General features: G+C 42.7%; 1 long non-coding RNA gene across 1 annotated transcript; it reads right to left on the bottom strand.

Moving 5' to 3' along the window:
* Positions 1-2,695: 2,695 nt before the first annotated feature.
* LOC149859671 (uncharacterized) lies at positions 2,696-23,280 on the bottom strand. The gene is made up of 6 exons (XR_016443654.1): positions 23,161-23,280; positions 21,635-21,760; positions 21,376-21,488; positions 20,033-20,078; positions 19,879-19,946; positions 2,696-3,429 (listed from the first exon to the last, which is right to left on the bottom strand). It is a non-coding gene; the product is annotated as an uncharacterized LOC149859671 (long non-coding RNA).
* Between the last annotated feature and the right edge of the window lie 1,058 nt (positions 23,281-24,338).

The following is a 24,338-nucleotide window of genomic DNA, read 5'->3' as shown; positions in this document are numbered from 1 at the left end:
AAGGAGAGTGGCTAGGCAGGGGGCACCACGTGCATACTCATACATGCGCATGGCAGCCACGCAGCCTGGAGAGAAGCTCCCTCAGCTCCCCTCAGTTAAATCGGGGTGGGATTGATGCTTCCATAGTAAGGGAGGGTGCTGGGCAAGGCTGGGACTGGGGCTAGGGCTGCTGCCCAGCTGGAGTGATGCATCTGGCTTGGGGCCTGGGCAGGGAGTGGGATAGAGCTATGGACAGGTCATCCAGGAGGCAGTGAGGGGCAGGGGGCTTCACTCCCTGCCCTTGCGCACATTCCTGGAGAAGGCATGGGAGGCATGTGCCCACCAGATTTGTACATGGGAAAGGGGTAGGCTGTCTACTGAGGGCTCGGGGCTCCCCACCTTGCTGCCTTCCAACTGGGGCCTCCATGGCCAAGTGGAGGGGACCCAGAGTGGCAGGGCATAGTGGGGCTGGCTGGGGAGCCTCATGCTGCCTCATCAGCAGTGGGGTTGGCAGCAAGTGCCTTGCCAAGGTGACGCAGGGCTCCCAGCAGCAACACCAAGCCTCACCACCTTGCTTTGCCCTTCTGCATTGGGTCCTGCTCACTGGGCTGTGGAGGCATCAGGGGGAGGGCAGCAAGGAGGAGAAAATGCAGATTTGGGGGGTGTTAATAAGAGAATTTGCAATTTTTATCAGAGAATCTGTGATTTTTAAACAGAGAAAACCAGGATCTTTGTAATTATAACTATATTTTCTGCAGAACTATAGTAGCAGACACAGGTTTGCTGCTTTCATGGATGTACCAGTTGCAGGTTTAAGATAGATGAAAGGTGAGTTTTTGTTTTAATAATTTGTCTTTAACAATAATATAACATTTGCTTCCTTACAACACCTACCTTGGTTTTCTAGACCTCACTCTGTGTAAGGTGAGGCTACAAGTACCTGATCATTTTAAAACAAAAACTGGCTAAAGGGTTTGGAGCCCTCAAAGGAATTCAAAACAAAATGGTCACTTTTACATTCTAGACCAAAACTACAGTAAATAAAGGAAATTAACAGGATATTCTTTTGGTGATGATGACTTGTAAAGTGATCTGATGATTCAGTTCATTCCTAGTGAATGCACATTCACATCAGAGATGGCATTATGGTTTGCAATCAGCAGGAAAACCAAGGACTGAATATGAATTGAGAGGGCATGTATTGTTCCTAGGACACAACATATGATCACATGACTTACTTTAAGCCAGACCAGGTCCTGCTTTTGCACATTTTCCAGAGCCGGAAGCCACACCTGGAATGCAATATAAGTAAATAAATTGTGGAGGGAGATGAGGGGACTAGTGGATCTGCAGGGGTGTTTGGTGGCTGTCAGGGTTAGGGGCTGATGAGACTGGAGAGGCTAGCAGGTCTGGGCATGGGGATTCAGAAGGGCTAAAATAGCCCAGTCAGGGTGGGGAAGGGAGAAAAAGTGCAAACCTAGAGCTGCGCAGAGCAGCTAGGCTTCCCCAGCCCCAGAGCTGCACTCTGAACATGTGAACATGTTTAGTTAGATGGGGTATGGGTTAACCCAATCTACTTAGTACATCTCCTTGGGGGAACTAAGTTAAGTTGGGCCATCCATTTGTTGCCTGGTCTAAACTCCCTTAATGTATGTACATTTCAGCCCTTTGATTGACTTAATCCTAGTTAGGCCAATCAAAGTATAATGTCTGCACACACCCACTATGACTATCTTTGCTTTTACCTTTTGCTTCATTCTTGTTCTTGAAGTGCATTGTGTGGGCAGAGAGGAAAAACCTCAGAAGTTGATGCCTGTTCTGAATCACAGTACTTTAGTGTCCAGTAGTTGTCATTTCAGCACTTGCCATGAGCTTTGAATGCACATTTTGACAACTGAAATAACAATCCATAACCTCAGCTTTACATTATTTTCATCTGTCAAGCACAGTCATTATATTACTTTATAATTATTAATTAAGATTTTGGTCTTAAAGCTTGTTTTATATTAAATTAGATTTCATTTGCAAGCATTAGTCATTCACCCCTTTTTCAATTAATTATGCAAGGACTCACCTTTTCATCTCCATCCTTTTTTGAAAACAATTCTCCCCTTCTGGACAAAACTGCTGGCATGCAGTGCTCAATCTTTAATTTAATCTGTGCCCAATCTTTATTGTTAATAAGTAGCAACATAGTCTACCAGAATAGTCCTCCTGCTTTTATATGAGAAAAGGTATAATGAACTACCTAGTAAAATCCCTAGGTCTCTGGTTGAGCCATGTATATTTCTTCAGTAATTTTTCCTGGAAAAATATAAAGTTCCATCTGTCTTTGCTTGCTCTTTGGTTAAATATACATTTATTTTAGATTTCAGCAAGATAAGACTGTAAGTTAAGCAAATGCCAATTCATTATTTAAAACATGCTCTATAACATCTGATGCTATTCCATGTGATAGAGATTGCATTATTCTAGTAAAGACAACAAAATTAATAGATGTTTAACATCCAACATTTAACAAATAAATTTGGCAGGAAATGGGTGTTTAGTTATACATGATCTCCCTTATTAAAATCAAACTTAAACCCTTACTTGAGACAAAGGTCTGATCTCATTTAGATTGTTAAATGAGAGCATACCGTTACTTTCAGTGATTTCCCTGCATTACAGTAGTGTCACATGAAGATCAAGTCTAATGAACTAGGTGTGATGGAGCAGTTTTTAAACTTGCCTATAATAGTACAATCTAAAAACAACTAAATCAGCACAAGATGATCTCCATACTATAAACAGTTTATAAAATACAACGGGATAAATAATCAAGGTCAGGTCAAAATTTAATTGGGGAGGGGATTTCTTTTATTTTCCCCTTTCTTTCTCATGCGTATGGCTATTTTACCAATTTAAACAAAAAAGCATGTCAAATGGCTTCAGCAAGAATTTCATTTTTGCTAGTGACATATCAATAGTGATAGCTCAGATATATCATCTGACTGGATATAGGAAAACGTCCGATAAATGGAGGCACAACTTCTATGAGCAGATCTTACCCACCTGCACTGGCACAGAAGACTGCTGTGCTCACCTCACAATCAGCCTTCTCATAGGAAACCCAGGAATTCCCCAATACAAGTGCACAGCAAGAATGTTATGGGTGCATGTAGGAGTGGATGAAGCAAAGGATACATCCATGATTGAGAGAAAAGAAAATAAGTGTGGTTTTAAGACACCAGATTGCAATTCAGGGGATCAATTCCTAACTGTGAAATGTTGGGCAAGCCACTTAAACTCTTTATACCTACAGTTCATCAGCAAAATGGAGACAATTATACTTAATCTCTAGTACACTTAGTCCATCTCAGAATTGTGCCATCTCTGTGTGAGTATCCAGGTGATTAGTAGGCTCTGGGAAATGTAGTTAGTGGTGTCATGGCTCCTGGTGCAATCGCCCTGTGAGAGAAAAAGGAGAATCTACTGAGTGACATGTAGACAGGAGGTGTCTAAACAACAGTTTCTGCCTCTGTGAATCTGAGATCTGGTCTATTCCTGAAAAACTGGGTGTAGACAGAAGTTATGTTTGTCATGCAATCAGACCCCTGAAAGTGCTGTACAGTTGTGCCATGACACAGCTGCAGCGCTTTTAAAGTGGCTGATCACAAGACAAATGAACCCTCATCAAATGAAGGATTAAATGAAGGCACTCTACCACCTCACAACCCCCCCTCCCCCATAACAGTCCCTCTCCAGCTCAGGTCAGGCTGGCCAGCTGGCAATTCACTCCCCCTCCCCACTAACTTCCTGAAGAAAGCCCCACAGCTGGCCGGGGGGGGGGGGCATTGGGGAAGAGAGGTGGCTCTCTAGTTGCAGGCAGACTCCTCAGACTCCTGAAGGCAGACTCAGTCCTGCTTCCCATCCCGCCCCCCAACCCAACAGGTGAACATGTGGTGGATTGGAGGGGGTGTTCTAACTCATAACACTTTATGTAAAGCACCATGAGCATCTGTCAGCACCCACTATGTCAGAGTCAGGACTCTACAAGAGAGTTCCTTCTCTCTGGCATATCCTGTTGATTTCCTAACATTAGGGAGTAAACTACTTCCCCACCCCAGCTTCACAAGGAATAGAGAACTGCAAGGATGTAACACTATGTACCTGCAAAGGAAAGCTACAGGTGAGCAAACAACTCTTGACAGTGAACATTCCTTGATTTATTTAGTAGAAATAATAAGACAATGCTTACAAGAAAAATCCATGTACCTATGCCCCTTTTTCACACCCTTGCAAATTACTGAATTGCTCCATATTTGTCTTACCCAAGGCAAAATTAGCTCTCTTAATTATTACAGGTAGTTCTCAGCATATTAAGTATCTGGGAGGTACTTTTCTTTTTTAAAGTACTTATTCAATGCTCCCAAGATCCACCACTGTACAGCTTTTTTCTACAGCCAGCCAGTTTACCAACAGGTTTGTAAGACATGTAGACTATAAAATACATTCTGATATTTCTTGTTCTCTTAATATTTTCAATATTATTTATGTGCTTCTTTGAAGACATTTATTTTTGTGGAGATTATTTTTGGTTGGGGATTGCAAATAAAACTAAAAATATTATGTCTGAGATTTGCAAACCTGGGTTAAGGGATTGAAATTTTTAGGAACTGGGTTCCCAAATCCCATAAATGACTTTGAGAAATCTCAACCTACATGTATTTATTGCTCTGCTCAGGATCCCTTGATTTCTCAACAAATTTCAAGGTAGAATTTGAAGAAGATATCATAGTTTAGAAAAAAAAAACAGATATTCAGGGTGAACTTCTCTGCTGCACCAGTTTTCTGAAATCAGGACACTTGCACCAATGTAATGGAAAAGAAATTGCATATCTTAGTGTGAAGAGAAACCTGTGGACATATGGTTCCAAAAAGCACCTTTGAAATTCCTGATCTGAGTTTGCAAACTATCTCTGAGTGGAAGCCCACTGGATCCACAGGGGTATCCACACTTAGAAGACTTGAATGATATAGTTCCCTTCATGCTTGTTTTTAAAATAAAAATATGATCAAAGTCTTTGTTACATTTGATTTCCACTGTGTATAGAGTTAAGAAGTTGGGATCAACTTCTATTGAGTTTGGAAAATGTCTAGGTTCCATTTCTTATACAGACAAAATTATTTTTGAAATAGCACTTCAGTGGAAGCCACGAGCAGATATTCAAGAACAAAACGTAGTGGCTCAATCCAGAAGCCAGAGTGTGCTAGAGCATGGCTCTCTGGCACGTAGCCAGAATGGGCTGTGTATTTGCTTCCTCTTCCTGCTGCTCGTGAGGTTTCTGGGATTTGCAGTTCGGACTCACAGCAGCAGGACTCTGAAAGTTGCTCATAATTTCTTCTTCTTGCTTCCAGGGGCCTCTGGCATTTGTAGTCCACAGCCACAGCTAACTAAGCAGGGCAGAGCAGCTCTGTACTCAGGGTAAAGGAAGTTTACCCCCCTTCCTGACTCCAGACCGGGGGGGTGGGGGGGTGGGCAGTGATCCCTAACTGCTCCAGCTATGAAGTAGATGAGTGGGGCCAGCCATTCTATCTGGAGTAGACAGCACAGGCCAGCCCAGGGCTGCAAAATGCTGGGAGACTTTGATTTAACTTGAACCAGGAAGGAGTCTGAGACAGAAGTTTCATAAACTAATTTGACCTAAATCAGTTAAGTCTGATACTACATTCAACCAGGTTTATCTTAAACCAGTTTCAGCCATTTTGAAACTGATTTATGTGCAATGAACTTCTATTCTGCTACAGGCTTAACCCTGTTTCTGATCACTTAAACTAATTTATGTGTAACTTTTGTCCCTAGCCTTACTGGTCTACCAGGAATGAGAGAACTACTTGTAGGACAGCAAAGAATAGCACTGGGCCTTGGAAGTGACCCAGACAGATGGGAAATAAAAGCTTTTGTGTTCAATCTACATAACAATGAATAGTTCTTCTGCCTGCCAGCACAACTACTAAGAAGTTGTGTAAAACATCCCTTGTCTTTCCTGGTTGCTTTACAAATAATAATAGTTTCATTTTTTACAAATTTAGGAGTTAAGGGAAGCATTTTGCACTGTGAACAATCCTTCCTTGCCACCAAAACAGCAAAATTACAACAGTGTGCTTCTCACATCAAAACTGAGCTTATAAATTTGAATAGTATATTATTTTCATAATCTAAAAAGGTTTCCCATGCTGAAACTCTGTATGGAAGGCAGAAATCTGGCTTTTGTATTTCCAAGACCAAAATATCTTTCCTTCCACAAAACCAAAATGAAAAAGAAAAGATCCTTTGTACATTGACAAAATTAGATTTTGCTTCTCTCAGATAACAGCGCCAACAAGCCTAAAGTTAAAACATGAAGCCTGGTACAAAAAACTTGCTGGGGCATCCACAGAATGAGTATTCTCTAGAGGTTTGATTTCAAGAGGGAATGAACCATTTCAACACAGAGGGCAGCAAAAGGCATCTGATGCTCCACAAAAAAAGTACAATTTGTAGCTCAGAAGCCTGATCTTAGCTACTTGCCCATGACTGGATTACACTGTGAATGGCATATATGTTGACCTGTCATAATGGTCTGTGCTTTTATCTGCCCATCTAGCCTATCTAAATCCATTTCTTTGAACTGTACATTTCCGGCTGGCTCAGCTTCTGTTGTTTATGAATATTTTAATCCTCATAAAAAATACATCGCCCGTACACTGCACTTACAGCTTTGCATAGCGGCTAAAGACAAACACAGCAGTTTCCAATGACAGTCCAAGAATTTCAGAGAACTATTGAATCTAACACCATTGAAGCTGATTTTCTGGAAGTTTTCTGGTTGTAGTTGGACATTTAGGCTAAATACAGACTGTGAAAAAGCCTGAGGCTGAATCGATTCAATCTTTGCAGGTTAGTCTAAGCTGCATAGATTGAACCTACAAGTGAACAAACATTAATTTTGGTTCTGGAAGTGCAGCCATACGCCTGCAGTGACCCAAGCCAGAAGCCACAGGTGTTAAAGGGGAGGCACACAGCGTGAATCTGGAGGGGATCTGGGATAGATAACCTAAATCAGTTAAGTCTGATAATACAGCTACTCCTCACTTAATGTCATAGTTACACATTCTTGAAAAATGTGACTTTAAGGAAAATGATGTTAAGCGAATCCAGTTACATTGCAGTAGTTACCTACTAGCAGGCAGTGGCCAAACAACATTATAACCGAACACTGCATGACTTTATACGAGTATGTTATCTAAGGGCCCTTGTCCATGTAATCGGCATTTACTCGCTAAAAATGTTCCTGATTTAATTTTCCTTTCTAAGTTTATGACAACTAATTCAGTAACATGGATGTGATTTACCACATAATGGCTTATTATGCTATAACTAGTAAAGTGTGCTGGGGGACATGTCAAAAAAATTTTACCATCCCACCATTTCAGTACTACTTTACTGCCAGGTGGTGTTTTAGGACAAGATTTGATATTTTGGTTGGTTTATTTTCTTGGTCGTGCTGGGTTGCTTTTTGGGGCAGAATTGTTGGTGGCTTTGCTTGAGAGCCATGCATTTTTGGGGAAGGGGGGTTGAGTTAACTAAGCAGTGCTGCCCGCCTCCCTTGCAAAGCCTCCCACTTTTTTCTGGGTGCTTGTTGCACGGGGCGCTGCTGGTTGGGGTGGGAAATCTCTTCATGCAAAGGTCTGCAAGAGTAAGTCTGCCTGCCTCCCCCTCTCAAGTCTGGATTGGCATTGGGGACTGTACTGCAGGCCTCCCAAAGGGGCTGCTCCTCTGACCAAGCGTGGTCCTGAAGCAGTTTCCAAAGCACCCACATTTTCTGCATGCTTGTTGCACCAGGCACTGGGTGTGGGGTACACTTAGGGCTACATAAGGGTACATAAACAATCTGGCTGTCCCCCTGCCCCACCTCCCTGTGTGTTGGCATCTGGGTATCATGTACCCAGGCTACCCAGGCTAAAGCCTGAATGGAAACATTACTACTGGAATTTTTATGTAAAACAGAAAGAATCCTGTGTCTCTTATCATTTGTATCCTCACACCAAAAAGCAGGACTTTCCAAAGCTAGGAACCAGTGGGGAGGGGGTGGGAAAGGGGCTGGGGCTCTTATCATGGTTGATTAAGATTCCTTGGGTACCAGGGATCCCCATGGCCAGGACAGCTTCTCCCAAAGTGGGGGCACGATCAGTCTAGTCCAACTGCCCCTCCCCCCACAATCACCACACAGTGGCCAGCATGAGCTAACACCCCCCAACCCTGCACAGCAGGGGCATGGTGTGGGTTGAGGTGAAGAAAGAAACAGCCCAGGCTCAATGAGAGGAATGTTCTTAACACTTAGTCTATTTGCATGTCAATCCTTTAACTGCTGCATTGGTAGATCATCATCACCTGCAGTCATATCCCCCAGCCTACAACCAGATTCCTTCAATACCTGTTGTTCCCCCTGTCCTCTACCCCACAAGCTTGCCCCTCTTCTTTGGCACTCCTGTTCCTTCAAAACCTATTTTTGTCCCCAGCAGCATGTTCCTGTCTGCTTTTGACCACCCTCTGCTTGCCATTGCTCTCCCTAACAGTCATACTGCTGCCTTTTTCTGAGAGTGCAGGGGGCTGTGGTGCAGAGGCACCAGCTGGGCTGAAGGGGCAGGGGGCTGTTACACAAATTGCCAATTGCTCCAATCACAAGAGAGAATTTACAAAGGGGGATAAGGCAAGGCACCGTGTTTATTGATTACATGAGTTAGAAATAGAGATTCAGGCACACCATTCATACAAACATACACAAATCATCATACACATCATTATACACAGGCATACACATACACCAAACAACCATTTCATCCACACCAGATATAGTTACCAGCAATAGTTGCTCAATATCAGTTTAGGGTGGCCAACCTGGGCTTATTGAGTAGATGATGATGATTTGAAGATAGCAGATTAAAAGATAACAGCTGGAACGGGGTGAACAGATGCAGTGCTCCGATGAAACAGCAGTAGAAAAAGAGACTCACCCAACTTGGTAGTTTCAAAGTGTTCTTTTATAGGGATTGGCATCCTTAGCTTCAGTGCTTTGGGGTTTTTCCATACCTAGCTTCATTTTTGCAGTTGTTCTTGTTTTGTCTTCAGCTTATATTAGCCTTGGAGTATTCTTGTTGCCTGTCTAGCAGAATTTCTTCTTCTGTTCTTTTCTTTGTGCCCTCAAGCTTCAAAGGGATTCTTCAACCATCCGTTAATTAGTTTACTGACTGGTAACTTACATTTGGCCCCTTGTTGCTTACATAAACAGTTAAATCTTCTTCTCCCATCTCCGTGCCATTTTCTCACCATTCATCCTTTTACACACAGTCATACATAAAGGCTATACAGAGTTCATTCACTTATCTCAAGCAAAAGGATACAAAATTGAGTTTTCAAGTTGCTTACAGGACAAGACTAACATGGTTGTATTTTATAATTATTATGCTTTATATTAATGTTAGCTACATTAGTTCAGTCCATGCTACAGGGCTGTAGATAGGGAGTGAGGTTCACTGGCAGGGTTTGGGAGGGAAGAGGGCTGAAAGGACAGGGGCTGTCGGTCAAGAGTGAGGGGCACCAGCTGGGCTGGGGGGGCTGCAGGTTAGCTAGGAATGAGAAGCACTGGCCTTAGACCAACGCTGAACCCAGTCCAACAAAAAGGTAATTTTAATTAACCTGAGTCTTGAACTGCCTGACATAACAATTTGATTTTTGCCGCGAAGTGCATGCAAACAATGGGGAACAATTTTTTTTTGGAATCCAAAAGATTTTTATTTTTCATTACTCTTAACCTTGAACTAAATTGCCAGTAAAATTTTGCAAGATTAGCCCTTGTAGTCTTGTTGCAGCATTGCAATAAAAATTCAATGGATTTCCATGGTTTACCGAGTGAGCTCAATCTGCACTTGGTGGTAAAATTGTTTCAAAGCAGGGAAAATCCCATTTTGGGGCATAAGTCAGGTCCACATTGAAAATTTGAAATGATTTAAAAAAACCCTCATGGAAGGAAATTCAAGAGCTAAAAATAAAATATGTCAGAGGTGTTTTAAATTATGACAGAAAAAAAATCTAAGACAATAAAATCAGCTAATAACCTGGATACACAGATGGGATTTAGCTAGCTTAATGGTGATTTTTGTCATGTGGAGACAGGAAAAGTGTAACGTTGTGAAGAGGGACTGAACAAAAACAAGCTACAGAAAACCGGAACAGAGATTGAGCGGGGGGGGAAATGCCGCTTCTGGAGCGGCTGTTCCCTGCAGATTGGAAAGGCGGGTCAGAACGGTGCAGTGTGTGGGAGGAAAGAGAGTGGAGGAGAGGCTCTGCAGGGGAGAGCTCAGAGAGCAGTGCTGTGGCCGTAGAATCGAAGGAGTTGGTCCGGGGTGTCAGAGACAGCATGTATGAGGAGATAAGCAGGGAGCCTCCAGAACAGTAATTGGAGATACAGAATGCCAAGAGACTGAGAAGCAGTGAGAAGGGAAGAGCCTAGAAGATCTTCAGGCTTATCCTAGGTGGAGTTTGGTATTTTGTTTTGTTTTTTGGGGTATCTTAATAGACCTTAACCTGGCCTAAAGGTGTCATAAGGGGTGTGAGAGAAGAGAAGGAGCCAGAGGTACAGTTTTTCCCATACACCCCAGAAAAAAGAAAAGAAAGGAGAGAGTATCCTGAAGAGTTGAGGGAAACGAGACCTCAACAAAGAAGATTTAAAGACCCTGAACATAAAATTTCTTTTCAATTAAAAAAAAAATACATATTTATAAAAAAATAGAAAACGAATCAGTATTTATATTTACGTGGTTGTATATTATATGAGACAAGGTTCTATGGAAAAAGTTTAGAGAGGAAAAAAAACAAACAGTTTGAAATAGCCATAATCTATCTCCATGTGAAATAGTTCATAGTTTCATAGATGTTAGGTTCGGAAAGGACCTCAATAGATCATCGAGTCCGACCCCCTGCATAGGCGGGAAAGTGTGCTGGGTGCAGATGACCCCAGCCAGATGCCCCCAGGGTAGGGGAGACCCCCAGAGTAGGGGAGACCACCACCTCCCTTGGGAGCCCATTCCAGATTTTGGCCACTCTAGCTGTGAAGAAGTTCTTCCTAATGTCCAGTCTAAATCTGCTCTCCGATAGCTTATGGCCATTATTTCTTGTAACCCCCCAGAGCGCCTTGGTGAGTAGAGTCTCACCAATTCCCTACTGCACCTCCATGATGAATTTATAGTTTGCCACAAAGTTGCCTCTCAACCTTTTCTTGCGGAGGCTGAAGAGGTCCAGGTGCCTTAGTCTCTTCTTGTAGGGCTTGGCCTGCAAGCCCTTAACCAAATGAGTGGCCCTTCTCTGGACCCTCTCCAGGTTATCCACATCCCTCTTAAAGTGTGGTATCCAATACTGGATGCAGTATTCCAACTGCAATCTGACCAGTGCCCAAGTATCACCTCCTTGGTTCTGTTTGTCATGCATCTGCTGATGCATGATAAAGTGCAGTTAGCTTTGCTAATGACTTTGTCACACTGATAACTCATGTTCATCTTGGAGTCCACTAGGACTCCAAGACCCCTTTCCACTTCTGTGCTGCTGAGCAGGTCATTTCCTAGGCAGTAGGTGTGCTGGCCATTTTTCCTCCCTAGGTGCAGCACTTTGCATTTCTTCTTGTTAAATCGCATTCTATTGTTTTCTGCCCATTTCTCCAACCTGTCCAGGTCTGCCTGTAGTTGTCCCTGCCCTCTGGTGTGTCCAGTTCTCCCCACAGTTTTGTAGCATCCGCAAACTTGGACAGAGTACACTTCACTCCCTCGTCCAAGTCACTGATGAAGACATTGAAGAGTATTGGTCCAAGGACCGAGCCCTGTGGGACCCCACTGCTCACATCCTTGCAGGATGATACCGACCCATCCACCATCACTCGCTGAGTATGACCCTCTAGCCAGTTTGCCACCCACCAGACTGGGTAATCATCCAAGTCACAGCCTCTTAATTTATTCACCAGTGTGGGGTGGGATACCATATCAAAGGCCTTCCTGAAGTCTAAGTAAATGATATCTACTGCTACTCCTGCATCCAGGTGTTTTGTAACCTTGTCATAAAAAGAAACTAGATATAAAAGTTGTGGATATAAAAATAATAAAGAGATTTATTGAACCCATATGCAACTCAGACTCAATTAATAACATAAGATCTTGGGTGTCGAGAGAGAGAGCCACCAGAGCAATTGTGACATTAAAAAAACCCAACCCCCGCCAAAAAACCTAGAGAGATTGCCAGTGTCTTACTGCAGCACTAACCCCTTCCGACTAAGAACATTAGAATAGAACAAGATGTGGCAGGTGAGAGTTGAGATAGACTGTAGAAGTTGCTAGATGGAGCAATCTATAGGGACTTCCACAAACGTGGAAACAGGAGAGGTGTAATGTGGGCAAGCGAAAATAACATTAACCAGGACAAAGTTAAGTAAGGAGTACCTGTACATCCATCCAGGTTTATCTTAAACTGTTTTCAGCCATTTTGAAAGTGGTTTATGTACACTGAACTTCCATTGTATTACAGATTTGAAAAAGTTTCCGATCACTTATATTAGTTTATGTGTAATTTCTGTCCCTAGCCTTATAGCTAGAACCATATTGTATAATTTCTCCTCTAAATCTTTTGTAATGACATAATTTTGGCACGTTTTAAAGCATCTTTTCTTCCTCAGAAACTTACACCTCCTGAAGACAAAGTTTAGCTATTAAGATTAAAATTCTTCATATGCAAATCGTGTGTTGCTATGTTTCTATATGCTTAACCCAATGCTTCTACTGACTGAGACCTCTGGATGGATTCACATTATTATTACATAAAACAAGGGTGTCAAACTTGTGCCCTGGGCTTGATCTAGACTGTGGGGCTCCTTACAGGCTGGATCCAGCCTGAGGCACAAGGAAGTGATAGCAGTGACAGCACTGGGGGAGCTCTGGCTCCAACCCAGGGCATGTAGCAGTGACTCTAGCCACCACCACATATCCTGTGCTAGAGCCAGAGCTACCACTGCTACATGCCCCATGCTGGGGAAGAACCTCCAGGATCAGCCCCAGAACAGGGCACATGGAAGGGTCTAGTAACTGGAGAGGTAGGGCTGCAGCACTGGCTACAGGCAAAGCAGACAGAGGGCTATCATTTCATATACTTAGCTTAGCCCTGTTGCCATTATTGGTTTCCACCCTGGGCCTGCCAAAATGCAGGCTTCTTCATTACCTTCCAAAAATGGACTCAATCAGTCAGCTTCTTTCATCTTTCATGACCCTGGTGTGATGGACTGAAGAACACTGGAGATGCAGGCTCCCTGCTATTTAGTTGCAGTGACTGGCCCCAATCATTCCTGCACTACCCCTGAACTACAACTGCAGAGAAAACCTTGCTTCATTCCATGGTAGAACATGCCCAGTACAGACAGAATCTTACAGAAATCTAGCTGCAAACATCTAGCAAGTGCAGCGTGACCATGTCTAAACTGCAGTTTTTCACAAATTAATAAAACTTGCCAAATTTTCAAAGGGATGGCATAAGGGCACATCCCTGACAAAATTCTTAACCCATCATATCTCAAGATGTCAGAGAGAAGGTCCTCAGAATTTTTCACATAGGTGAAATAAACTATTTCACCACAACCTTATTTTTCTCACTCTTTATCCCTCTACATTTTGTCTGAAATTTTTTTTTAAATCACCTTAGTGTAGAAATTATCTGTCCAGACTAAAGTTGAATAGATTAATAAGCAACCAAAAACTGGATCTTATGGGCTAAGTACAGATAGTCAAAAAGCCCATGGCTGAATCAATTCATTTTTTGCAGATTAATCTAAGCTGTGTATATTGAACCAATAAGCAAGTGAACAAACATTCACTTTTGATTTCAGGAATGCAGTCACATGCCTGCATTGGCCCAGGCTAAAAGCTTGGAGGTGATAGAGCACACCTCACTGCTCTGCTGGAGCAGGCAGCATAGACCAAATGTAGCCCATCCACCCTGAGAGGGACAGTTTGCCAGGGCGGTATAATGCATCCTGGACTGCTGGGGGACTGTTAACTTGAAGCTAGAGAGGCTATGGGACAGAAGTTCAATAAACCAATTTAACCTAAATAAGTTAAGTCTGATACTACATCCATCCAGGTTTATCTTTAACCCATTTCAGCATTTTTGGAAGTGGTTTATTTGCACTGAACTTCTATCGTGTTTTGAACTAGTTTCTTATCACTTATACTGGTTTAGGTGTAATTTCTGTCCCTAGCCATAATAAGTAGTGTTGGGTCACTTTAGCAATAGGCAGCATCACCAGAACTGCAACAGGTGTAGACACTAATCTTGTGTGTTTATACATATGTTCATCCTCTCCATATAATTTCAATATTATTTTTTAAATAAACTGAATTCCCAAAATATTTTACCCTCTTCCAGTATAATCTTTATGTCCAGTAAGTTGTCATCCCAAATGAACACAGAGAAGTGGCCCAGAAACTGTGGTAAAAGTGTTTATACTACAGAGCTGGAAGCTAAATTAGTAACTACATAAGAAATGTAGACGTATTAAAATATTGTTAGTAGTATATAGGCTCACCACCCTTCAATGCAAATATGACAGGTGGACAGGACTAAAAGTCCCACCCCCTTAGCCCTGCCCCCTGATGGGTGGCCTCCTGACTGGTGACATTCAGAGCAGGTGGCCCTCCTCTGAATGTCACCAGCCCCGCCCTGCCCCCTGACCCCAGTCACATGGTGCATGACATCAGCAACTCTGCCCCCACCCCAGTCATGTAGTGTGTGACATCAGCAACTCTGCCCCCACCCCTAGTCATGTTCTGTGTGACACCACCAACACATGGTCCATGACATCATAAGGACAGCTGATGAAGACCCCCAAAGCCCAACCCCCCATTCTGCAAGAACTTCCCTAGATCGTGGTACAGTTATGACCTATTGCCCAGGGCCCCGAAGCAGACGTTGAAAATTTGGAAGATGGTATCTTCGTGTCATGGTTTAAATTTGTCCTCAAGCATTTGAATGCAGCACATGGGTGTTAGCATGGAGGTGGGTGTGGGGGCAGTGGTTACCAGGCATGTCTACACAGGAGGCTATGTTAAAGGAAGTTTATTACTCTCCTGGTGAAGCTGAAAGTTTTGACGGAGTGAACACACATTTTGAAGCCACCAAAAGGCAGAATAAGGTTCTGAACAGAAGCTGGGTGGCACCTGGCTTTCAGATCAGGATGCTTACAACTTATACAAACTGGCAAGAAGACGTTTTAAAAGAAACAAGACTGTTGTTTCAAATATTGATGCGCAATGGCAGGCAGATTTGGTGGATATGCACCGGTTGTCCAAGCACAATGGTGGGGTTAAGTTCATCTTAACAGCGATAGACATATTATCAAAGTATGCCTGGGCTGTGGGTCTAAAAAACAAGTCAGGGGGTGAAATAGCTCGAGCCTTTAAAACCATTTTTACGGAGGGCCGTGTACCTTGAAAATTACAGACTGATAGGGGAAAATAATTTTTAAATAAGTCTTTAAGCAATCTGTTAAAACAGTATAATATTCACCATTTTGTGATGAATAGTGAAGTGAAAGTGGCGGTGGTAGAGAGGTTTAACAGAACATTTAAATCAAAGATATGGAGATATTTTACAGCCTGCAACACCTTTTGCTACATTGATGTGTTACCAGAGTTTATAAACAGCTACGACCAGTTTTCACAGAACTATCTGCCCAAGGCCTGTTGACATGAACTTCTCAAACTCTCCAAGGGTGTGGAAAGCCGTGTACAGGGAATATTTCAAAATAAAATCAGCAGCACCTGTGTTTAGAAAAGGAGACCACGTGAGGGTGTCTAGGATCAAAAGGAGATTTGAAAAAGGTTATGAACAAATATTCACCAATGAGATTTTCATAGTGGATGAAGTCCTTAGATGCATGCAGATGCCCATATACCACCTGAAAGGTTATGAAGATGATCCTATCGGGGGTTCTTTTTACCCTGAAGAACTACAAATACTGAACACCAAACAGGACAGAGTTTACAGGGCCCTCTCTTCATTAGTGTGGTCACACTTCTGCTGTCTTGTTTCCACTCACTCTGGTGGGTAGTACGGGGAAAAATGGTTTTGCGGTGGGTACAGTTTCACCCTGGCTATTCCAAAATAGCTTGACAGGGGTTGGAATTTGTCATGAATGATTTCAGGGTGTCTGGCTGGGTATTCCTTCACTTTGTTTATAAAGGGGTAAAAATTGGTAAAATCGTAATAGTGTATTTGTTCGCTGGGTTTAGTTTGGTAATATAAACAGATGGCATTAGTTCTCCCCCACAAAAAGAGCATCCCTAGGCACCAGAGGACAAGGCAGCGGGGTTTTGTTTAAAAAATCTGCCAGCTCCCCATCCGTTTCTAACAGAGCCCTCCACTTGTGCTCCCAAATGGTCCTAACAGTAAACCCCTCTCTCTTGAAATAATCAGTCTTGTGCAATGCCTGATAATCCAGAAACCTGAAGGTGGTCCCTGTCAACAGGTTCTGGTCTTTCTCATTGTAGCAAGTGACACAACCGTGGCAAAAGCATCCGTTAAATTCAGACGCTGTAGGTTCCCCATCAATGTTGGCATAGCTATCTAAAAAATAGGGGCCTACCTGAAATTCCCCACCCTGTAAGGCATGTTGAATTTGAATATTTTCTTTCTCCGAAATGTACATTAGCCACTGAATAGATGGGGTTGAAAACCTCTTTTTCTGTCTGTGATAGTTGTCTGGGGGGAGAAGCGCTATGGTCTGCGGTTCCAAAAACATAAACCTGTACATGGCCATGCAGATGGAGGCCAGCATGATGTATTGGAAAGGATCTATGCCGCCTACTACATTTCGGTCTACCTGCCATGTCATTTTCATAATCTCATCCTTGTAGAGGCAGCAGGCCTCTTTCAAAATTTTTACATCCTGCTGGCACTAATAGGCCAACTCCTTTTGCATGTCAAAGGTCTTATCAGGGTTATTCTGATATCATTCTAAAAACTGTCCTTCCTCACTGGACATATTTTCAACACTGTAGTACTCCATCTTCGGGAGAGGCCCCACACAATTTTGGTTTTCTGCTGTGTTAAGAAAATGTGGGAAATAACCTTTGCATCCTTCAAACCCCATCGCCTGTGCAAGTATGCTAAGTTTCATTGGTAAAAAGTTTAAAGAATCTATGAAACGGATGCCTAGCCTGGTCACTTCAATGAACATGAATTTACCAGCCTAAGTGTTTAGTTTCACACCCATTTTTTCCTTCAATAACTGGCTGACAATGAAGTAACCATCATAGCCTTTGGTGTTGTGAGCTATGAAGGTGTAGTCCTTGAACTTTTTATCCATAAAGACCTTAATAAAATCAGACAGGCACTCTTCGCCCTTAAACTCCCAAGTGCTTTCTGGCTTTTTGGGCTTAGCTTTACAAGCCTTTTTGGAGTTTTTGCCTGCGGCTTTCTGCAGTTTTTTTCCCCCTGTCTTTAGCTCCAATGCAAAAATGTAGTTGGGCACATGCATCCCCATCTCCTGCACATATTCAAAATCATAAAAAATATACCCCTCACCTTCTTCAGGCTCTTTAATCTGATGCATAAAGCACCAGTGTTTGTTTACATCTGTGATTTTCCCATAACACTGTTTGCACTGTGCTTTTTGTCCACATAAGACTTACACTCATCTCACAGAGTTTTAGTCAGACATTCAATCCATTTTTCAGAGGCCAGGGCCACGTGCCTTTCTAAGCACTTTTTGGAACAGCTTACAATTAGGGCCCCTCTGTGTCCTGCCCATGTTTTCAGCACAGACTGGGCTCAGGCAAAGACGACATCGGAACCTGTACGTGTGGCTATGGCTGTACAACATCTGACAAAGATCGCAATAATTTCTCATGCCAAACACCTTTTTCACATCCAAAATACCAAAACAATGTTCACCATACAGCAGAAGAAAACAGGTGTCAGGGTATCTGGCTGCATCCTGCGTTTTAAATAAACTCCACCCAATTTTTTCCTTATGCATCACTATGCAAATATTAACCTGTTCAAGGTCTTCAAACAAAGGTACTTGATGGAGCATAACCTTTTGCTATATAGACATGCCTAATTGCCTATGCAGTTCTTTGGCACCATCTAGCAGCTCGACATCTCTGGCCCCTCTACATTTTGTAACAGCCAATAGACTGCCTGCAAAGCACAGGTTAGTATCATAGGTATTCAAGTCAATTAAATACTTCCTCTTTTTAGCAATGATCTTGGAATAGGGGAAAGACCTTATAACTCTATGGCTTCCACCTCTCCGGCCTCTCACAATGACCACAACCAGCTGAAATGTTGAATCGAGCAATATTTCTCTCTGGCTTTGTAACAGATTACTGAACCACTCTAAAAACAGCTTGGGGGTCATCTTGTTTAAATTAATAGCTCAAGAGTATAAACAGTTTGCCATTGTATTTGCCTGAATATGTAACTGGGCATAGTCATGGCCTGTGTATCTCTGGCAGAGTTCTGCCACAATTTCTTCTACCCCTCGGGTTATGGCTTCGTGTGTAATGGCACATGCTCCAGATTCACAAAACAGAACTCCTCAGTGTACCTCATACCTCTAAACCTGGCTACAGACCACTCTTGCCTTCTTACCCGCGCCATATGTACATCCGGTAAAATATCCTCTGCTGACTCAGGGGACCAGGGGGTGCTTGAGGGGTCCTCTAAACTGTCTTCTACACCAGATTCGTTATCCCAACTCTCTGACCCTTCAGGTCTTGGTGGTGGGGGAGGCCTGGGGACATTTGAGGAACCCTCTAAAGGGCTTCCTAAATCATAGTCACCATCTTCCCTCTCTGGCTTTGTGGGTCCTGGTGAAAGGTCAGGCCTGGGAGAAGCATTTGAGTGGCCTTCTAAAGTGCCAGTACTAGGGGCTCTCTTATTTTTTCTCAACCATTGTTTCACCTTCCCCACGCTCCTTTTTAAGCAGGCCCTTACTTTTTGCCCCACGAGCCACTTGCTGGTTCACCACCCATTCTTACCCCTGCATTTACCATGACTCCCCCTCTTATGATACAAGCCATGACTGCTGTCCGAGTTACACAGACTACCGCATCTCTGAGTAAAATTTACCCTTTTGCTCTGGTAGTCATCATGAGCTTTCAAATCGCTCTGCACACTCTGAGATGTATACGCCTGCCAGTACCATCCCAAATCCCCCCTTTTTGCACAATAATTATGATCTTTCAAGACAAGGTGTTTATACCCACCCTGAAAACCTGCTCTCTTTTTTTCACAATAATCATGATTTTTCAGAGTTCTCTGCACACTCTTTCTGAGATGTATACACCTGCCAACACCACCCCAATCCCCCATCTTTTTTCACAATAATCATGATCTTTCAAAAAAGGAGAAAGACTCTCCTCTTTCTCTAAACTGTGTGAGCAATCAGTCCTGGGTTTCTTATTCACGGAGTCCAGATCACCTGTTTTGGGGGTGTGAATCCTTGTCTTTTTACATATGCTTTTCTCAGAGGTATGTGGCTTGTTTTCCTCTGAGGAACCATACCCTTCTGTATTGTCCTGGTGGTCTTCTAATCCTTGGGTGTTATGATCTGCAGGCTGAGCATTTCTGGGTTTTTTTGCTTGTGCTTTTAGAGGTCTCCGCCCAGGCCCACACTCTTGTTTGGGAGTGGTGCATGAGATCACTTAGGAAATATAAAATTTACATCTCAGCGTTGAGAATTCACTTTCCTCACACACTACAAATTTAAAATTTGCTTAACCCCTACATATAGCTTCTCCTCCCACAAGAAACACATAAGCTGATTTCAGAAAAATTACCTTTTACTGCTGGATAAAAACATGACTGCGTGTATTTGTTCTGCTTTTCTAGTTTAGAAGAAGAGGTTCTGTTTGAAAACAAACATTTGTTATAACTTAGTGTGATTATATTAGCACAGCCACAAATAACTCACCATTTTAAAATAATTTTTACCTTGCTGTGGTAAAATTGCATGGGGCTTCCCCACTTGATAAGCTCTCTGTAATATAAATGAAATGATACAATAAGTAAGTCCTCTGTATTAAAAAATTAAATAATACATTAAGGAAAACAGTGTATGTATAAAGTAAAATATAACTGTTTTAAAATAGTCACCACTAAAAGACAACTCCACCCCTTCAGTCTTAAAATATGTGACGATCTGGACACACCAGTCAGATTTTTTTTTTGATCTGGTTTATCTTTACAATACACACCCACCATCCCATACCATTCACAATCTATGAGAATATGTATTTTTAAATTCAGTCTTTATTTCCAACAAAAACTTTTAGAATATTTATTGATTTATTTTGTTAAACCTTCTTCTAAGAAGTGTTCTTTTATCATTTCCTGTGAACATTAAGCCTTATCGGCCTTATCTTTACAGCAGGCCTTTTGGTAAAAGATAACTCCTTTAGTCTTAAAATAGGCAGAGCTCTGAACAGAATAGTCATCTTTTTTTTTTTTTGAGGTCTGGTTTATCTTTGTAACACCCCCCACACACCCCATACAAAAGCTGTAAGGATATATATTTTTAAATAATCTCTATTTCCATCCAAAACTTTTACGATATTTACTAGTTTATTCTGTTACCCCTTCTCCTAAGAAGGTTTTTTAAAATTATTTTTAGTGACCATTAAGTCTCATTGGTTTTATCTTTACAAAAAACCCTATATGTATGTGATTAGAGATCCAAGACACTAAAGCAAATGCTAATCTACATTAGATGTAGAAAACTGTTGATGTGCTTTACAACCTCATTTTTGCCACCCTCCCACCAAGATCAGCAAATGATATAACCTTCCACCCCATTTTAAACTGTCTTTGCTAAGCCCTTCTCTTAAGCAGGGTTTTATAATCTCTAGTACCAATTAAGCATTCAATATGGGGTATGAGCATTTTATCTTCCTCAGTGATCAAATCATGAAGGAAAGCATTAGGATCTTCTGCAGAATACACAGCATTTAGAAGCTCTCTAACCTGAATCAAATGTTTCTCAGTAATTCTGAGAATGTTCCTGGCAAGCCCGATGGCTATAACAGCATCAAAAATACTATCAAGACATATTTCCTGGCAAAGTTCCTGAATTATTTGATTTAAGTCTTCATCTAACCAAGTAACACATTCATGGGCTTCTTGACACCCCTAGGTCTAGTGTACACCCCCAGCATAGGTCAAAAAGTCTCTTCCTCAAGCAGTGTTTCAATATGTCATAAAAGGAAACATAAACAAGAGACTTCATGAAGACTTTACATTCACGACTTGTAACAGGATCTGTTGATTCAATGCCTTACTGTCTTCTGAACTTTTCAGCCTCATCCGGTCTTTGTTCTCTGCAAAAACATACGCTTCCTTCTGGTGTACTGGTGAGTAGGTTTTCTGGAGTCATTAAAAAGGCTTCATTTAACTGCAAAGGAGTTCAAATAAAGGACTTAGTTAGCTGCTGTTTAATCAGTCCTTAGCTACTTCCAAACACACACATGCCATGAAGTGAACCCACACCACTACACTCAAATTCTAAGTGCCCCCACATACATGCTCCAAGTCTCTTACCAGTCTCATCTCTGCAATGACCTCTACTTCGCATTCAGGCTCTGGCACAAAGATACCATCTTCCAAATTCTCAAGGTCTGCTTCGGGGGCCTGGGCCTCCTCCATTTGCCTGTTCATTGAGTCTTCCTGAACAGGGTCAGACATCACAAAAAGTCTTTGGGCTAAGAGTCTGGCGTCCTCCTCAAAATTATTTCTACGGTAATGCTTTCTATGATGCTGTCTTGGGGCTGTGGTAAGTGGGCCTACAGGCATTGTGAAAGAATCCATATCCACCCATACTTGCCTTAGCACAGTCTCAAATAAACAGAGGGGTCATTCTGGAAATCAGATAGATCTGGTGGGGCTTGCAGCCTAAATCCCACCCCCTCTACTCGTTCCAATTGGTTCAGAATCATTCTTGGGAGATCTGAGGCCTCTGAAACCCCCTCCAATTGATTGGGGTGTGGGGCAGGTTGTTAGAAGGATCACACCACCACCCTGCCACCCCATAGGCCATGCCTGTGCTCCAGGGGGTGGGGCTAGAGCAGTCTGGGACTTGATAGGTCATAACTGCACCACGTGATCTAGGGTGATTCTTGCAGCATGAGCGGTTGGGCTCTAGGCGTCTGCATGGGCTGTCCTCCTGATGTCATGGACCATGTGGTGGTGGTGTTACACACCACATGACTGGGGTGGGGGCAGAGTTGCTGGTGTCACACACCATGCGACTGGGGTGGGGTGGAGTTGCTGATGTCACACACCACGTGACTGGGGTGGGGCAGGGCTGGTGATGTCATGCACCATGCAAGGGGAAAGGGAGTGGGGCTAAGGGAGCGGGACTTCCAATCCTGCCCACCTGTCACATTTGCATTGAAGGGTGGTGAGCCTATATACTACTATTGTTATTTTATATATCAGATGTTTAATAACATTGTCAGTGGGTCCGTCAAGTACCCCCTCTATCCTTGTATTTCCTGCCTGCTATGACTTCGATCTTAAAGAAATGAAATAGGGAGGAAGTGGTTGTTACAAGAGGAAGTACCCACGGGAAGTACCACGCTGAAATAAACTTATTTTTCTCCTTTTTGCTTTTATTCAGTGGTTTGCAGGTGTTAACAGGGAACTCCCCTCTTGCGGGGGGAGATCACAGTCCAAAGGGTTAACCTTGGGGGTCTCCAGCCTCCAGGCCAGCCCCCATTCCAGGGTTACAGTTTAGGAAAGCCGCGCCCCTTTATCCAATTACTCTATTAGCAGTTTGTTAGTCCTCTCCTGGCCACTGCTAAGCCAATTAGCGGCTTGTTACAGCTGCCATCTGCAGCTTTCCCCTGGCAGAGCCGGTGTGCAGACTCTGCGGGTCTCCCTTGATTTCCCGGTCCTCAGTGCCGTGCTCCCCTTTGGGGCATCCTAGAGGACCCTGGACCCTCCAGAGGTCTGTGTAGGAGTCCTTCCGCCTCTTGCCACCTCTTCAACTCACCAGAACCTCCCTGAACTTTGACAGCAGCGTCTGCTCCCATCTGTGGCACGGCTCTGCTCCTCTCATTACTCACCACTGTCCCTGTAGCATCCAGGTCAGTCGGTGCCTGGGCTCCGGGATCCCTTTGCCCCCTCTGATCCTGGGTCAGGTCCCACTTCCCAGATCCTTCTCTCTGGGTCTCTCTCTCTCGCACCTCCGCTTGGTGCTTCCACTCTGGTGCCCGAAGCCATCCCTCCTCCTCTTCCTCTCCATTTTATCCTCTGGAGTCTAGTTACTGTTGGATCCTTAGGGCTAGGGGCCTGCCCTCCTCGTGGTTTAATTATTTCCGGCTGCCCCCGTTCCCTTAGCAACAGGGTCTCAGTGGGCACCCTGTTACAAACATAATTTTAAATCTACTTACTGTACTGTGACTTGATAAGATTAACTTAAAGTCTTGAATTCAAGAGCTGAAGCACATTATTAATATGAAAAACAACTCTGACTGGAAAGTGATTCAGAATCTTCAATTATTTAAAAGATATGTGCATGTCCAATTACTTTTACATTATAATGGAATCCAACTGCATGGTCTGGTCACACTAAAGTCACATGAGTTGAAAGATTCAAGAGGTGAAACTCTAATATTCAATAACATCCATTTCTACTTTGTGTAATTTTTCTTATTCTGCTGGTCAGAAAGATAGAAAACTGCTTCATGAAATAAAAGCAACAGTCAGCTTGCAAAACAAAGAAAAATAACTACTCTACACATCTTGGCACATCATACAGCCAGGAGTCATACAGAAAAAGAACAGGTAGGATGAAATAGGAAGAACTGGTTGATTATGGCGCACATTTTTTTCTTGGTTAATGATTCCTCTTCTCCAAGTATTCACTTACATCCTTATACCCATTTATCCATTCTTTCATTCATCATACCTGTTCCTTTCTGAAGAGAGTCAATTCCTTTTCTTAACTATTATCAGATGTAAGGAGTTTCATCTAAATCCAGCTAGAGCTTGACCTTGCATTAGCTTTAGGTCATAACCCCTCAGATTAGATATAGTTCAGATGGTCTTGTAGCATCTTTCCATACCTTAAGAACTATTTTTGTCTCATTAGGTCATCACCTTGGTCTCCTTCTTCTTCTTCTGGTTACTCTTTTTTTCTCCCTCTCTTTATCACCTTTGCTTTCTCTCATCTAATGCTGAAATAAAGTACACACATTTAAAACACAAAAACATAACAAAAAAACCCCAAAGCAAAGTAAAA

The sequence above is a fragment of the Crocodylus siamensis genome, chromosome 7 (genome assembly GCF_052110815.1).
Source record: "Crocodylus siamensis isolate JL-2025a chromosome 7, ASM5211081v1, whole genome shotgun sequence".
Lineage (NCBI taxonomy): Eukaryota > Metazoa > Chordata > Crocodylia > Crocodylidae > Crocodylus > Crocodylus siamensis.
Note: the sequence above shows the minus strand (reverse complement) of the source record. Positions and strands in the feature narration are given on the sequence as shown.